The following is a 16,269-nucleotide window of genomic DNA, read 5'->3' on the forward strand; positions in this document are numbered from 1 at the left end:
CCTCCTCCTCCTCCCCTCCTCCTCCTCCCCTCCTCCTCCTCCTCCTCCTCGTCCTCCTCCTGCCCTCCTCCTCCTCCTCTCCTCCTCCTCCTCCTCCCTTCCTGCTCCTCCTTCTCCTCCTCCTCCCCCTCCTGCTCTCCCCCCTCCTCCTCTCCTCCTCCCCCTCCTCCTTCTCCTCCTTTGTGGCCATGGATGCCTTTCTGCACTGCCCTCTTGGCCTTCAAAGTCTTCGCTTTGGCTTTGGCTTTAGGAGGGGCGGGAGCTTCCTTCTTTGCCCTTGGCACCATCTTGTGAAAAGGGTCCAAAGAGCTTTTCTAAAAGCAGCAGTTGGAAGATCTGTTTTGTGGGTGGTGGGCGGGCTTTTTTTCTCCATTTGCTATCCGGATACTTGGACAACCCCTCAGTGGAAAGTGCTTCTGGCTGGAGACTGTGGAGCCCTCATGGGCATCAGGTAGCCTGTCCAGGGAGGAGAAGGGGGCTCTTGTTCCTGCAGATCCACGACTCTTTCCATCTGACAGAAAGAAGTGTCCTGGGTGTCAACACATAACACACATGAGCAAACAGGACTGGGCCAATCTCGTCATTCCTCGAGACGCTCAGCATCACAGGTGTTCACTCCTGGAAGAAGTGAAGCAAAGCTATGCAGTCTCGGGTCAGGTGAACTCAGCCGGAGGGGTGAGAATTGTGTTAGTAAGAAGAGTCAAGAAAATCGACAGTCTTTATCCAAAAGCTTTACCTTTTGCTTCACTGTGTTTTATTCAGATAGGTTAATTTCTTTGAAATTACTCACAAGCCATGGCTTGTGAGTTGAAAGTCAAGGCTCTGTTTCTTACCAGGTGCTTCCCCTCCTCAGCCCGTGTTTCTTCCTGGGTGGGTTCAAGGCAGCGGTGATGGTTCTCACTTGTACTAAGTAAGAGCAGGGTCGTCAAGGGAGACACAGAATGAAGCATTATTAGGCTGTTAGTGTCTCTGAGCAGTTCTCACGCAATGTGTGAGAGTCCAGGCGGTGATGATCTGAAATCATTATTCGAGTGTAAAGTCAGACTACTGCAATAAGAAAAAGCATTCTTGACTCCTGTTTACAAGTGCATTTAGTGCACATATCTCACAGCAGGTTGGAAGGGAGTGCACAAACGACTGGATTTCCGTGTGATGCCGCTTTCTGAAAAGAAAACCATGTAAATGAAGTGCAGTGACTCGCATCCAGCCTTTGATTTTGGCCTTGAATCAGGCAGCCAATGAGCTGCTGCACCCGCCACCCCGCCCCCAATCCTCCATTGTTCTAAATGTAAGCAGCAGGTGCTTTGGCAGTCTCTCATCCTAGCACAAACCTGGTGTCTGACAAGAAGTCTCATACATTCCTTTCCTTGGACGACCTCTGAAACCCTGGCATGCAAAGGCACACATGTCTAGATAGCTCTTTCAGATACATCATTTACAGGGCTGTTACAGTCACACTTGGACACATACACTTTTATTGTTTTTCAATTTTTTTGTTGCCCAGGCTGGAGTGCAGTGGTGTGATCTCAGCTCACTGCAACCTCCACCTCCCGGGTTCAAGCGATTCTCCCGCCTCAGCTTCCTGAGTAGCTGGTATTACAGGTGCATGCCACAAAGCCTGGTTAATTTTTGTATTTTTAGTAGAGATGGGGTTTCACTATGTTGGCCAGGCTGGTCTTGAACTGCTGACCTCAGGAGACTGAGGCCTGCCTCAGGCTCCCAAAGTGCTGGGATTACAGGCGTGAGCCACGCATAGCCTATCTTTTCAATCTTCAAAGCCAAGCACCTAGCTGCTGTTGCCCAGCAAGCAGACAATGTCCCTGATGTCGGCACCGCACCTGCTGCTGCCGCCTTAGACCCCCAGGCAGACAGAGCCTCGGACAGAGGAAGCACCAGAGGGGAGGGGGCTCTACATCAGGGGTGCTGGCAGGAGACTTTTCACATTGTCCCCAAGGACAGCCACCACCCTGGAGTGGAAGGACCAAGTGACACTGAGGGACACGTGCTGTCAGCTGCCAGAGAGGACCCGCTGTGCACATATGGATGGACCTTCATTGCTTTCCTGTTCCCCTCTAGGAGATGGATGGGCGTGTGGTCCTTTCTCTCTTCTTTTTCCATAAGCTAGTGAACATCTTTTAAATCTTTCTTCCTCCATAGTTCATTTGTTTTTAGTTTCAGTTTTTCTCCGCTCTCTTCTGAGGCATAAAATGTTCTAGACAGAATCATAACGCTTTGATACCATCTTCTTCACCTCCAGAGCCTCGTCATCTGACACCTAGTGTGCATGTTAAATACGTGCGTGGTGAGTGAATAAACTACTGAATTTATTTTTTGTCCACACACACGCACCATCCACGCGTACCAAAGCCCCAGCAATCACATCATTCGTGAACACAAAATGGGAATATATTTCACCGTGGGAAAAATGTTCTTATTGATTCAGGATGAAAATGGAGAAGCAAGTACAGGATGATGATCTTAATGAGCTCATTTAGAGCTGAAAAAAGGAACTTACCTGGTTACTTTAAGTAAGGAGGGTTTATTAAAGGGACATTCGTTAAAGAAACGGGGAATGTGTTACCTGCTAGGGGTCAGGAGGATACAGGGAAAGTGTTCTCATGCTGAGTCCAGGGCAGCTCTAGGGCAGCAGGAGCACTGGCCTCCCTGGCGCTGGTGCTCCCTCTCCACCCAGGCATGACTTCTTTCTCCAGGGACCCTGTGGCCGCGGCTCCCTCACCTCAATGCTTTCCCTCCCGGGCTCTGCTCCTGCCTTCCCTTCCACTTTGCTGCCTGTTTTCTAACTCTCTGTATTTCACATTCGAACCCCCCATGAGGAGGATCTGAGTGGTGTATGACAGTGGTGAAAGTTAAATTCACCCCCGAGCCCAGAGCATGGATGTTCAAACTAATGAAAACAAGCCACACTGTAACCCGCTTCAGTGAGAGGCAGAAGCTAGTTTAGAGACGCTCCTCCGCTGGGGCTGTCCCACCACAGGCCTCTTAAGGTGGGGATCAGCTCCTCCTAACTCACTTCCTTTCAGGAGAAAACACAAAGGGAAGTCCAGCCTGTGAGAGTGAACCTGAAAACCCAGGGGAAAGGACCCTTTTGCCTCCCGATTCTGCTGGCCCTCCCCACCCTCTCCACCTCCCCTCACCGTTTCCTCTCCCTTCCTTCTGGATTCAACTCTGATCTCGTTTGCCTAGGAGTCTGCTCCTCACGGCATCCTGGTAGTCCATCTGCAGGCGCTGTAGACTCCTTCACCCCTCACGCTGTTCTGATGGATTTTCACCTTACCTCTCAGCGGCTCCCTGCGCAGTTAAAGGTTGTTTGTGTTTTATTATTGTGTCACAACCATGCTGGTCCTTAGCTGAGTGCCACAACCTCCCATGCTTTCCCCTGCCCTGATTCTGTCTACTCCCTCCTCCATGGCTGAGCAGACACAGGCTTCCATCTTGGGAAGCCGAGGCACAAGCAAAGCCATGCTGGCAGTGCCGCCCAGTGAGGGGCATGGCTGGGGTTCCACCCTGCAGCCCTGGAGCACATGTCCTGGAGTGACACCAGGCCTGCTTCCCACTCTTCATTCAGCTTGTTCGGCAGGTCAGGGCACATGAGGCAAGAACAAACCTCTTCACACTGGAGAACTCAGCTTCGTTCCTGTCACCGCAATCATGTGTGTGACTGATTTCAAGTCAGAAGGACTGATGAATGCCCTGGGTAGCGCCACGTGGTGGAAGTAGGTGGTGTCATCTTTGTGCCTGTGGTGACAGTGTGGTGGCTCACCAACAGCCAGTCCCCCCACACCTTTCCCTTGCTAACAGACTCCCAGTTTTGTTCTGGGATAGTTGACTGAGGGAAGATGGAAGCAGTTCCACAGGAAAAATCATGATGAGTCTAAACCCACCATGAGAATCCTAGTCCCCTTAGCAAGGGATTGCATTGGGATGGGGTGAGTGGGGATATGGGTCCCCATTCTGGCCAAGGAGATGTGAAGTCTGTTGGGGAATTAGGTGAAAGTTCGTTCATTCTGTGGAAAATAGAGGTCCATGAAGAGGATTTACCCTTTCCTTCCTGCCTTGGCATATTGTTGTGTGAGGATGTGATGCTTGGAACTGTGGCAGCTATCTTGTGACCAAGAGGAAAAAATACAGACAGCAGAGAAGCTGATGCAGAGCCCTGATACCATCAAATCACTGGATCAACATGGAACTGTCTTCCTCTGTACCTACTATATGTAATAACAACCCTCCTTGCTTTAGCCGCTGTTAGTCACATGTTCTGTTACTTGCTGCCAAAGGCTCCCTGACTGTTGTATCAGACACCAACACACCTCCAGACCTCCTGGTACAGGCCCGCAGTGGTGGATTTAGCCTGAGGAAGGAAGCCTGTTGCACACAAGACCGAGAAAAATGGTGAATAGGAGGGTGGATAGATTCCTCTATTGACAACCTTAGCCAAGAAACGGCACCAGTCTCCAGAAAGTGACAGGCTCTGCTGTTGTCCCCACTCATGACCCCAGATGCCACCCCAGTCAAGTGTCCCTATTTGTATCTCTCAGGAGATAATTTGAAAAGGAAACAAATAAGGAGATCCTTATTTGGAAGTCAATTCCGTTGCTGAGTCACTGGGCTAGGGTGAGGTGTGGTCTCCATGGAAGAGGGAACCCACCCAAAGCCATTGTAAACAGCCCTTCCTCTGAGAAGGCCAGGCTGGAAACTCAAATGCGTGGGGCTGTGGGGGGGAGGGGGAGATAACTGGTGGCCAGTGGGAGGAGCTGATGCCCACGCTAAAAGACCCGTGGGTGGGAGGCGTGCGAACCCCAACGAAGGAGAGTCTCCACAAAATAAAATCAAGTCCATCCAGCCCCGAAGGAAGAGGAGCTATGACCCCTCCCAGGCCCAGCAAATACCAACCTTTGATCACGAGGCACCTGATGGGTGAGGAAGTTCCTGTCCTTACTTTTCCTTTGGAGCACTGGGCAAGGAGGAAATGGAAGACCCGTGGAGAAATGGGGGCCCTCTTTTCCCTCTGGATCTTCCAGCCCAAAGAAGAAGCAAGCTGGGAAGAAGCTTTAAGATTATAAGTTTTTTTTTTAGTTATTACGAAAATTTTCACATATGAACAAAAAAAGAAAGACTGCAGTAACGAACCCCCATTCACTCATCCCCTACTCTCAATGATTATCAGTGTTCTGCCTGTTATGTTTTATCTATTCTGCCCTGACACTATTTTTCCTAGAGTATTTTAAAGCAAATCCCAGACGGTTTATCATTTTACTGGTATGGACTTCAGTATAAGTCTCTAGCAGATAAGGATATTAGAAAACACACACACACAATAGCATTATCACACCCAACCAAACTAATACCATTCCCATAATATCTAATGTCTAATAGGTACTCCATGTCTGGACTCAGAAGTGAATTTTTCAGCAGATTTATTCAAATCAGGGTCTAAACAGACCCTCGCCTTCCATTTGTGGGGCAGGCCTCTTAGCACATTGCTTTTCTCCTGATGGATTTTAGCAGCCGCTAATGATTGTCGTGAAGCTCCTCTATTTCTTTCAGGGGTTGCAAAATTGCTATTTTTCTAACAAAGTAATTACTCTACTACCAATTAGGTGGGTTCTTCTATTAAGCAGAATCTTCCCCCATTGACTGTTTGGTTACTCTGAAATACAGTCTGTATATGAAAAGCAGAATAGGGCTGGGCATGGTGGCTCATGCATGTAATCCTAGCACTTTGAGAGGCCGAGGCAGGCGGATCACTTGAGGTCAGGAGTTCGAGACCAGTCTGGCCAACATAGTGAAACCCCGTCTTTACTAAGATACAGAAATTAGCCAGGTGTGGTGGCGGGTGCCTGTAATTCCATGTTGGTCCTTAGCTGAGTGCTACAACCTCCCGTGGCCACTCGGGAGGCTGAGGCAGGAGAATCACTTGAACTCAGGAGGCAGAGGTTGCAGCGAGCCGAAATGGTGCCACTGCACTCCAGCCTGGGCGACAGAGCAAGACTCTGTCTCAAAAAGAAAAAAAAAAGAACAGCAGAATCATGCTGGATTCTTTCTGTTATATGCCCATTTTCAGAATAATGTGTAGGTGTCCTAGCAGCCTCCAAAGGGAGCTGATAAGTTTGGTATTTTTGTTTGTTTGATTGATTTAGTGTTACCATAAGCCCATGAGTATTTCCTACACTTGACTGCCATCATCTTTCTTTTTACGATGGCCAAATTTTCCTCTGTGGTGAGCTGGCGCGCCTTCAGGTTGGGTCCTATGTTGTTTTGAAGATGTGCTCTGATAATTCCCTTGCCTTTAGAGTCAAGAAATCTTAGGTTCATCTTGTACATTTTCTGCTCCAGCTCTGACACCAATCATTTCTCCAAGGAGCCCTGGTTCCTTTTAGTGGAAAATGGTATTTACAGACCAAATCTGTCTGGAGAAGCATTTCCCTTTAAATTAAGTTGGAGCTTCAGCTATTACATGAAATTGGACATTTTTAATTACAGAAATGACACTGTACTAAAGAGGATGGAAAGACTTCTATTTTCTGAGGCCGATGACAGTCCTGGGACCTGCCCTCCTAACTCACATCTAGCTCTGGGCAAGTGAATTAACATCTCTTTTTTTTTTTTTTTTTTTTTTTTTCTTTGTTGAGATGGAGTCTTGCTCTGTTGCCAGGCTGGAGTACAGTGGTGTGATCTCAGCTCCCTGCAACCTCCAACTCCCTGGTTCAAGTGATTCTCCTGTCTCAGCCCCCTGAGTAGCTTGGATTACAGGCGCGTGCCACCATGCCCAGCTAATTTTTATATTTTTAGTAGAGACTGGTTTTTTACCATGTTAGCCAGGATAGTCTCAGTCTCCTGATCTCGTGATCTGCCGGCGTTGACCTCCCAAAATGCTGGGATTACAGGCGTGAGCCACTGCGCCCGGCTGTGAATTAACATTTCTAGCCTCAGGTTTTCTCATTCGTAAATGAGAATAGCAACACCTACCTCAATAGGCTATGATGAGAATGAAGTAAGAGAGTTCATGTGTAAGGATCTTCTTCTAATGCATATTCACTCAGCAGTGGTAATAGTGACAGCTGTCATCTCTGAAGCCCAGAGCAGAGACCCACCCTACCAGAACACCAGGGAATGCCTGGGTACTGGAAATTACCCAGAGGTTGGAGGGTTCAGAATGGATGGCCAGATGGGAACTGGCACAAGCCCTCTCACAGCTGAACAAGTGTTCACCGTGCACATGTGCGAATGTGTAGATACACATGCGTGTGCACAAACACTGCTCTGAAGCAGCACACCCCACACTGCAGGCTGGGGGCCATACTGAGAGCACGCCAGGCATTCTGATGATGTGTGGGCTATTATTAATCGTAATTGCAATAATCACATTTGAAGCCAGCATAGGAACTGCTGCTATCGCCCTGCAAATGTGTGGGGTAGCAGCCAACCTTTGGGAATACTGAACACATGATTGCACCCAGCCGTGAAAGAAAAGAAACGGCATGCGTCTGGCCTCGCTTAGAGGTTTGGTGGTGATTTTACCCACTGCTTCGTGTGGTGCTGCTGAATGTAGCTGGCCAAGTGACCTGCCACTGAGGAGACACAGGGCTTCAGATGACAAAATGAAGCCCAATTCCTGGGCTTTCCTAGGACAGCACATCAGGTATGCAAAGAAGTTATGAGTGCCAGGAATATTTCTATGTGGAGAATGAAATAGAAAAGAGCGTGGCCACGAGGGAGGGCATGTGTCTGTGAGGGAGAACTGCTTTTGCTTCCTGCCCACCGGGATTTGGGGTTGTTGGTTATGACTCATGACTACAGCAGAAGCTCACTCATACGTGGTAGTGTTTCAGAATGCCTGGCACTGTGTGGTGAATAACTAAATATTATTAATTTTAAAAGGCCTAGATGGCAAACAAACTATGCTGTCTCTACTCACACAGTTTTTCTCTGCTGAACAGATCCTCTGAGCACACTGGGTGGGAGGCGGAGGGCGCAGGCTCGGGGCGGGAGGCCTGGGATGCTGAAGTCTCAGCAGGGTCCAGGCCCTGTGTCCCTCCAGCTCCCTCAGTCCCTCACTCGGATGTGCATTGGACCTTTCTCTATATCAGTGCTGTTTCTTACCAGGACTGTTTATATTCCTGCCTCTGATGGAGCTTAGGGAGGACCACTTGGGGCCATGTCTCCAACTTTGGCTCCATGAGCCTCCCACCCACCCAGTTCTCCCGCCTGGAGGGCACTGCAGGGCCTGCATTAATCAGGGTTCTTCAGAGAAACAGAGCCACACATTGCTGAAACACCCTACACTGACAGGATGGGTGTAAATAGAGACAGGGATATATTTTAAGAAATTGAGCTGGGAACAGTGGCTCATGCTTATAATTCCAGCATTTCAAGAGACTGAGGCAGGTGGATTGCTTGAGCCCAGGAGTTTGAGACAAGCCTAGGAAACATGACAAAACCCTGTCTCTACCCCCCCAAAAAAAAAATTAGCTGGCTGTGGTGGCGCATGTAGTCCCAACTACTCGGGAGGCTGAGGAGGGAGGGTTGCTTGAACCCGGGAGATCAAGGCTGCAGTGAACTGTGATTGTGCCACTGCATTCCAGCCTGGGTGACATAGTGAGGTCCTTTCCACACCCCCCATCCCCACGTAGACACAAAGAAATTGGCTCATATGATTGTTCGGGTTGGCAAGTCCAAATTTCAGGGGACCCAGGCAAGAGTTGATGCAGTTCCAGTCCAGGGGCAGTCTGGGGCAGCATTCCCTCTTCTTCAGGAGGCTTCCGTTTTGTAACTCCTTTACCAGATTGAATGGAGGCCCAACCCCATTAGGGAGGGGCATCTGCTTTACTCAAGTCTACTGATTTAACTGTAAATTGCATCTAAAAATGCCTTCATTGCAACATCAACACTGGCGTTTGACTATCTGGTGGCCTGGCCATGTTGACGCATGAAGTGCACCATCCCAAGGCCTTCCCCAGCATGAGAGGAGGCAGCCACCAGAGTTGATCTCCATCGCACAGGTCTGCTGAAGCAGCTGGAACGTGGGTAACAAACACTGTGACAGTGCTTCTCCGACTCAAAGGCGTTCTGAGCTGGAAACACCCCTGGTGCCTAAGTTAGGCGAAACTGCCAGTCACCTGAAGAAGCAGTGGAAGCAGGAAGAAGTCGAGGAGATTGTTCATGGCTAAGATGCCTCTGTGTTGGGCTCTTCAAAAGCCTGTTCAGTGGACTTCACTCAGGGCTCCTGAAAGCTGCCCCCAACCTGAACGCAAGAAGAGGCACGAGGAACATCTGGTGAAGAAGTGAGAGATCCCAGAAAGATGATCTTTCTTTACTCTTCGCCTCAGGGGAGTGTGTTTGAGGGCAGGACTGTGGCACACTGTGGTGGGCTAAGCATTCTTTACCATTTCTCTCATCGAGAGGTAGAGGCAACTTCCCCTCCCCATGAATCTGCACTGGCCTCTTGACTTGCTTGGCTAATAGAATGCAGAATCGCTGTGCCAGTTCTTGAGAAAGCCTGGAAACTTCACGTTCCTGATCTTGGAACCCAGCCACCATGATGTAAGGAAGCCCAAACTGTTCTCCTGAAGACAGCAGCCACATGGGGAACCCTGGAGGATGAGACACTGCATAGTGACAGAGACTCCTGGGGTGGGGAGCAAACCCACGATCTCCAGTGTACAGCTGGCCACCCAGCCCTCAGATGTGCAAGATACCTTCATGGTCCTCCTGGCCATCCCAGCCCTAAGGCAGACACATTGGTGGGCGCAATCCATGGGGACACCCATGAAGAGCCACCCACGCAGGTCCCAGAACCATGGGAAATCATGAAGTGTTATTTTGAGTCACTATGTTTCACGGTGATTTGTTATTCAGCAACAGGTCATTGAAACACATACACATAGAGTGGCAAGATGGAAGAAATTTATCCAGGAAAACATTCTGCTCTCAGGAGACAAAGGAGGATCAAGATTTGATACAAAGAAGTGACCCACTCATGATCGACTTTGATGGAAACTGTGCAAAGAATGTGAAAGAGTCTAATGATAGGAGAAACAGATCAATTTTGAGGCACAAAAGTTTCTGGGTGCTGGAGAGAATCCCATCTTTGTGATAGCTGGCTGCAGACTTTGGGCCATAACTTTTCTTACTTGGGGCTTGAAAGGCACCCCGGAGTTGTGGCTCTCAGAGCTCTGACAAAGGGCAGTTTGCCATGCGGGTGGCCTGCAGGAGGAAAGGTGTTGGTGGAAACCTGGAGGAATATCTGAAATGAGAGCCCAGCCCCTCCATCCTCATGGGCCTCTGAGTAGTGGCAGCAAGAAGTTTTGATGAAATAGAAAAGGATGAAAACAAAGATGTTCTGACTGAATTTCAAATAGTTCTTCAATATGAGCTCTGTTGAGATTGATATCACATTACTACTGAGAGATTATAAAGAAATTAATTTCATGCTTGTTTTCATAATTGTTCCCAATTCAGCCTCAAAATTAAAATGGAAATAAAAAATGTTATTCTAGTGACACACTTAAACCAAGCTAATATAAATCTTAAATCAGCTTAAGTAGTAATAAGACTCAGCGTCTGTTGTCTCCAGAAGACACTGTTATGTGTTAACTGCCCAAGAGCAAGCACTTGTTCTCAGCTCAGCAAATGACCCTGCCCACGGTGAAGTACTACTTCTTTCTTTGAACTCCAATCCAGTTCATCTCCCCAAGCTCAACCGCATTCTCCTCTTCTCTCCCTAGAATCTCCCTTGTTGTGGATTTCAGACCTCGAGTGTACAGCTCCCCATCTGGACTCTGGTGAAGGTCATGGTAAACAACACACAGAGCATCCCTTTGTCACGGGCTCAGCTGGGGCGTCTCCCTCCCTCACCGCGCCCCGCCAGCCTCTAGCAGCACATCTGCGGTGGACAATGAGTCTCATTTCACATTTTGGCTCTTCAGTAGACATCATCATGGAGACGGAATACAAGCCCCTAGGATAATAAACAAGGGACTGTTCAAGAACAAATATCAAAATAAAGACAAAAGGAAAGAGAAGATGTTTGTCTCTCTGTTCTTCCAGTTTCCCTGCATTTCTTCACAGCCTTCATGAAAAGCCCCAGTTCCATCTACTGTAACGTTTTCCACCTTCAAAGGCTTCTGTGGCATAAAATTTGCTTTCTCCAGCATGTCTGTCCTGTTGAGCTTTATCCAATGGCCCTGGACAAGGGACAGCAGCGTACAGAGAGGACGTTGCTGCTGGGGTCACCGGCAGGGTGAGCCCAGAGTGGCTGGGGGAGGCTGGAGTGGAGTCCAAGCAGAGCCGTGGCCCCTGTTCCTGCTGTTGGAGGAGTCAGGGTTGTGGGGTGACGCTTGGGAGTCAGGTGTTACGGGATGGTTGTGGGGAGTCCAGCAACACAGAAGAGGGAGAAGAGTCAAACGGTGCTCCCAGGTGGTCTTCCCAAAGCACTGCCTCCCGTGTGGGCAGCTCCCTTCTCCTCCCCACCCACAGGGCTTCTGGAAGGTCTCCTGCAGAGCCTACCTTTCCCTGAGTTGGTCCTTATTCACCTTATTCACCCGAGTCTTAGGGACTCAGAGCGCAAGGAGTGCATCTTGAGCATGTCACTGAACCAGGTAACTCATTCTGCCTCTGTGTTCGTGGAGTGCACACAGAAAGGTCCACAAAAGCCATGTGTTTGCTCAGACAGAGGCCCCACAAACAGGGTTGTGTGTGCTGTATTTTCTGTCTTTCTTTTTTTAGAGACAGGGCCTCAGCCTCCCAAAGCACCGACATTACCGGTGTGAGCCACCATGCCTGGCCCTGTGTACTGTATTTTCTTTTCCACATACACAATAATACTACTTACTTTTTTATTAGTAGAGTAACCAACTCCTCCTGGTTTGCCAAGGACTTTCCTGATTTTGCAGCTGAAAGTCCTGTATCTTGGGAAATCTCTGTTTCAGCAAATTGAGATGGTTGGTCACATCCTATCAAGAAAATTTGTAAATTACAAATTTATCATCAAGAAAATCTGTAGCATGTCCATATGTCCTCTTTAGGTAGGGTCTGTGTTTTGCTGACTTTTGCGTCCCCTTGCTGAAGCAGCCAGCGTTGGGCATAATAAATAGTCACCATTCACTTGAGAAGTTATTCCTCTCTGCTAGTAGAGGTGGAGTGTGCTGACTGTCCATGCACTCAGTGGTCTTGCATTCAGTACTTAGCTGAGCTAGAGGTATAGTGAGAGGCTGCAGGACAGAGATTTTTCCTGCAGAAAAGAATCTGAGGGCTGGGTGCGGTGGCTCATACCTATAATCCCAGCTCACGCCTATAATCCCAGCACTTTGGGAGACTGAGGTGGTTGGATCACCTGAGGTCAGGAGTTCAAGACCAGCCTGGCCAACATGGCGAAATCCCATCTCTACTGAAAATACAAAATATAGCCGGGTGTGATGGCACATGCCTGTAACCCTGCTACTTGGGAGGCTGAGGCACAAGAATTGCTTGAACCCAGAATTGCAGTGAGGAGAGATTGCGCCACTGCATTCCAGCCTGGGCAACAGAGTGAGACTCCAACTCAAAAAAAGAAAATAAGAAAGTAGCCTAATACACGGATTAATATTCGAAAGATTTGGTAAATAAATCAAAAAACTCTGAAGGGGGAAAAAGTGACTTCATTTCAGTTATTTGAAAAGGCGGTAGAGGCCAGGCACGGTGGCTCACACCGGTAATCCCAGCACTTTGGGAGGCTGAGGTGGGCAGATCATGAAGTCAAGAGATCAATACCATCCTGGCCAACATGGTGAAACCCTGTCTCTACTAAATAACAAAAATTATCTAGGTGTGGTGGAGCGCGCCTGTAGTCACAGCTACTTGGGAGACTGAGACAGGAAAATCGCTTGAACCTGGGAGGCGGAGGTTGCAGTGAGTCAAGATCACCCCACTGCACTCCAGCCTGGAGACAGAGTGAGACTCTGTTTCAAAAATTATATATAAATAAATAAAGAACACTTTTAATGGGCAGAAAGATTAAACAGACCCTTTAGCCTCTGGATTTTATAAGCTCTTCCAACATTATGAAGATGTATGTGTCTCGGGGAAATAATGTGATATAGTTTGAAGGTTAATCAGTGAATTTTCCTCATCTATAGAATGCAAAGCTAAAGGAGAGAGACAAGACTCGCTCTGCACTTCCCAACCTCAGCCTCTTTAGGCGACATCTGTGTGGTAGCATTTATTATTCATGAGTGTTCTTTAAAACAAGAAAATTTGAGGATCAAATAGGATCTTTCAGGAATAGGGACTACTGGGCATGACTTGTTTATGGCAGTCAGTAAAGGATGGTGAAATAGACGCGCGATTGATTTTAAAGGCGCTACATCTTTCCTTCCTTTCAAACATTGCATTTGGCTAAAGAAAATCAGTTTCTTTCCCAAGCTTTTAAAAAAGGATATAGAGATGTTGCCTGGCTTACATACCACAAAAAGAAAAAAGAAAAAAAAAGCAGCACACAAACAGCACACATATGCCACTAAGTCACAATTATCTATTTATTCTGGGATTAGACACAGGGCTGCACCAAGAACAGATTAAAATGCTCTGACTTCATTAGTTTAATTAGGGAGTTTCAAATTAGATTTTTGCAGCTAAATTCTTTGGCCATGCAGAGTGAGCAGCTGTTGCTCAGACACTGGCCTCAAAGGTAGAGCCCCCAGTGCCACGGTCTGCAGAACGCCTGCCCCTCCCAGGCTGGCCCCAGTGAACCACCATCGGGGAAGCCCATGGGGTCACATCCTGCAGTCCCAGCTTGCAGGACCTATAGAGCCACTTCAAACGTTATTTCTAAAAGAGACCCCATTGACCTCTCTGATTATTAGTCAGACATGTGTTAAGCTCTGCAGCAGGACTGGATAGATCATATGCAGTGCTCAGTGAAAAATAAAAATGCAGGGCTCCTTGTTCAAAAAGTATTAAGAATTTCAAAACTCACCAGCAGAGCATTAGCCCAGCATGGGCTCGGTGCAACCAATGCCGCATGCCACAAAGCCTCCCTGCTTTGCAGTCTGAATCACGCGCACCATCTGAGCTGGGGTTCTTTCTCCCTAACCCTCTCTCCTCTGAGGTTCTACCACACTCTTCTACACAGGAAGCATGCCGAGTTTGACAGTCACTGTGTTCTGTACACAATGCGTAAATGGTGGATTATTTGTCAGGTGAGGGCCTCTTTATTTGTATATCATGATATAATCCCTCAAAGCTGCTATTCATGAAAGGAAATGTACTATTCCTGACCAAAGAATACCAAAATGTCCTTGGGCCTAAGATTCAAACATTGTTGAATATCTTTGAGATCCTCAGCCATGAAGACATAAATACTATTTATAGAGACCTGAAAGACTCACAGTGCAAAAGCATGGTCTGATTTTAAAAAAAAGAATCTGAAAATGAACGAGCTCATGGACCTAATTGTACAACAGAGATTTTGTAAAAGATCTTTCTCAGCAACAGTATTCTGTTACTTGGGCATCATAATGCCCAGTAAAGAAGAGAGAGGCACCCAGACAAGCAAGCTGGGGGTCATTTGGAAGATCAGCAAGCCAGCTATGATGTCAAGGTGGCACCAAGTTCCAAACAAATTAAAGATGCGCAGAGCAGAACTATCAACCAAGCTCTGATCACTCCCCTGCGTAGCCATCTCCTTCTCCCCTTAGCTGTGGGTATTCTATAAGATAAGTCCTTTACCCCCTTTCCTTCCCTCCTCTAGTTCTTCATTATTTTTTCTCAGCAATTTCGTGCACTCCCATTGCTTTGACTGCTGTCTCTAAAAAGAAGGCTCAGAGAATTATTCCAGCCTGGTTTTCCCCAGTGTTAGCTATGCGTCTCCACATGCCCGCTGGCCACCTCGACCCTCCTGTGCCAGATGCACCTGAAATTCAACTGGAGAGAAATGAACAGCAACTCCCAACTGCCCTAGTCATTACAGGTCAGCACGCTTTAGTTCTCTTTTCTCTCCTCTGTTCACCCTTCACGTTCAGCCAGGTGATTACAATGTGGCTCGATGCCCACAGTGTTTTTAGAATCTACTCTTTCTTCCTGTCTGGCAGCAGATGGGCGACCGAGCTCCATGTTCATGTCCTGATTTGCCCCCTTTAATCAGCCTGCCTACAGACAATCATAAACTCCCTCCTGCCCCCAAACTTAAATATTTCCCTCTCTCCACAGAATAAACCCTTTAATTTTGCATTTATAGCCTTCCTTAAACTAATCTTAATCTGCCTTCAAGCTTTCCCTCCCAATAACTACTCCTTTGTGAGTCTTGCCCTCCAGCCCGAATCAGCACTCACACCTTTTGAGGACACGGCACACTTCCCTATGCCCAGCCATTCCTGTCCTGCCCACAGACCTCTGCTGTGTTAGGAAGGCCTCCTCTCCGCATTTGCTCACCCACACCAGGGAAGCACCCCGGCTACCCCTGTCAGGGGTCATCGTTCTCGTTTAGAGGGTCTGAATCCCACTGAAGTGTGCCTTTCAAATGGCACTTGTTCTACCTGGTCATAGGCAAAACCTCTGTCCTAGATTCTGTAAGCTACTTGAGGATAGGGCTTGTGTCTTAGTTTGCTTTCCTGAGCTCAGTAAATAGCTTTGAATATTAGTGACTAGATGCAGACATAGTCACTATGTTATCACAGCTGTCACATCCGGCTATGTAAGTGGCTCTGTCAACATCATGTTTAGTGTCGTCACTGACAACGAGGTCTGAGAACGTGGTCTGTTAAGACACATCACCACCTCCTGCTCTCTCTGTTGCTACCACCTGAGCCCAAACCACCAGGAGCCCTCCTAACTGGCCCCTCATGCCACCTGATCCCTACATCATTTTCACAGGTGCGAGAAGAAATTGTCAGCATACAGGCCAGATGCTGTGGCTCACCCCTGTAATCCCAGCACTTTGGGAGGCTGAGGGTGGGCTGATCACCTGAGGTCAGGAATTTGAGACCAGCCTGGCCAACGTGATGAAACCCTGTCTCTATTAAAAATACAAAAATTAATCAGGTGTGGTGGCGGGCACCTGTAATCCCAACTACTCAGGAGGCCGAGGCAGGAGAATCACTTGAACTGGGGAGGAGGAGGTTGCAGTGAGCCGGGATTGCACCTTTGCACTCCAGCCTGGGAGACAGAGTGAGACCCAGTCAGAAAGGAAGGAAGGAAGGAACGAGGGAAGGAAGGAAGGAAGGGAGGGAGGAAGGAAGGAAGGAAGGAAGGAAGGAAGGAAGGAAGGAAGGAAGG

The 16,269-nt window shown here is 48.1% G+C and overlaps 1 long non-coding RNA gene and 1 pseudogene across 1 annotated transcript in view; both read right to left on the reverse strand.

The window, feature by feature from the left end:
- The window catches only part of LOC116537921, a 1,794-nt pseudogene extending 844 nt beyond the window's left edge, over window positions 1-950 (reverse strand).
- Window positions 951-13,497: 12,547 nt separating this feature from the next.
- LOC116537845 overlaps window positions 13,498-16,269 on the reverse strand; it is an 8,603-nt gene continuing 5,831 nt past the window's right edge. The window contains exon 3 of the long non-coding RNA XR_004263385.1: window positions 13,498-14,908. This is a non-coding gene — a long non-coding RNA (uncharacterized LOC116537845). The remainder of the gene's footprint in view (window positions 14,909-16,269) is intronic.

Source organism: Sapajus apella, unplaced genomic scaffold (assembly GCF_009761245.1).
Source record: "Sapajus apella isolate SASKATOON/1434 unplaced genomic scaffold, GSC_monkey_1.0 scaffold114, whole genome shotgun sequence".
Lineage (NCBI taxonomy): Eukaryota > Metazoa > Chordata > Mammalia > Primates > Cebidae > Sapajus > Sapajus apella.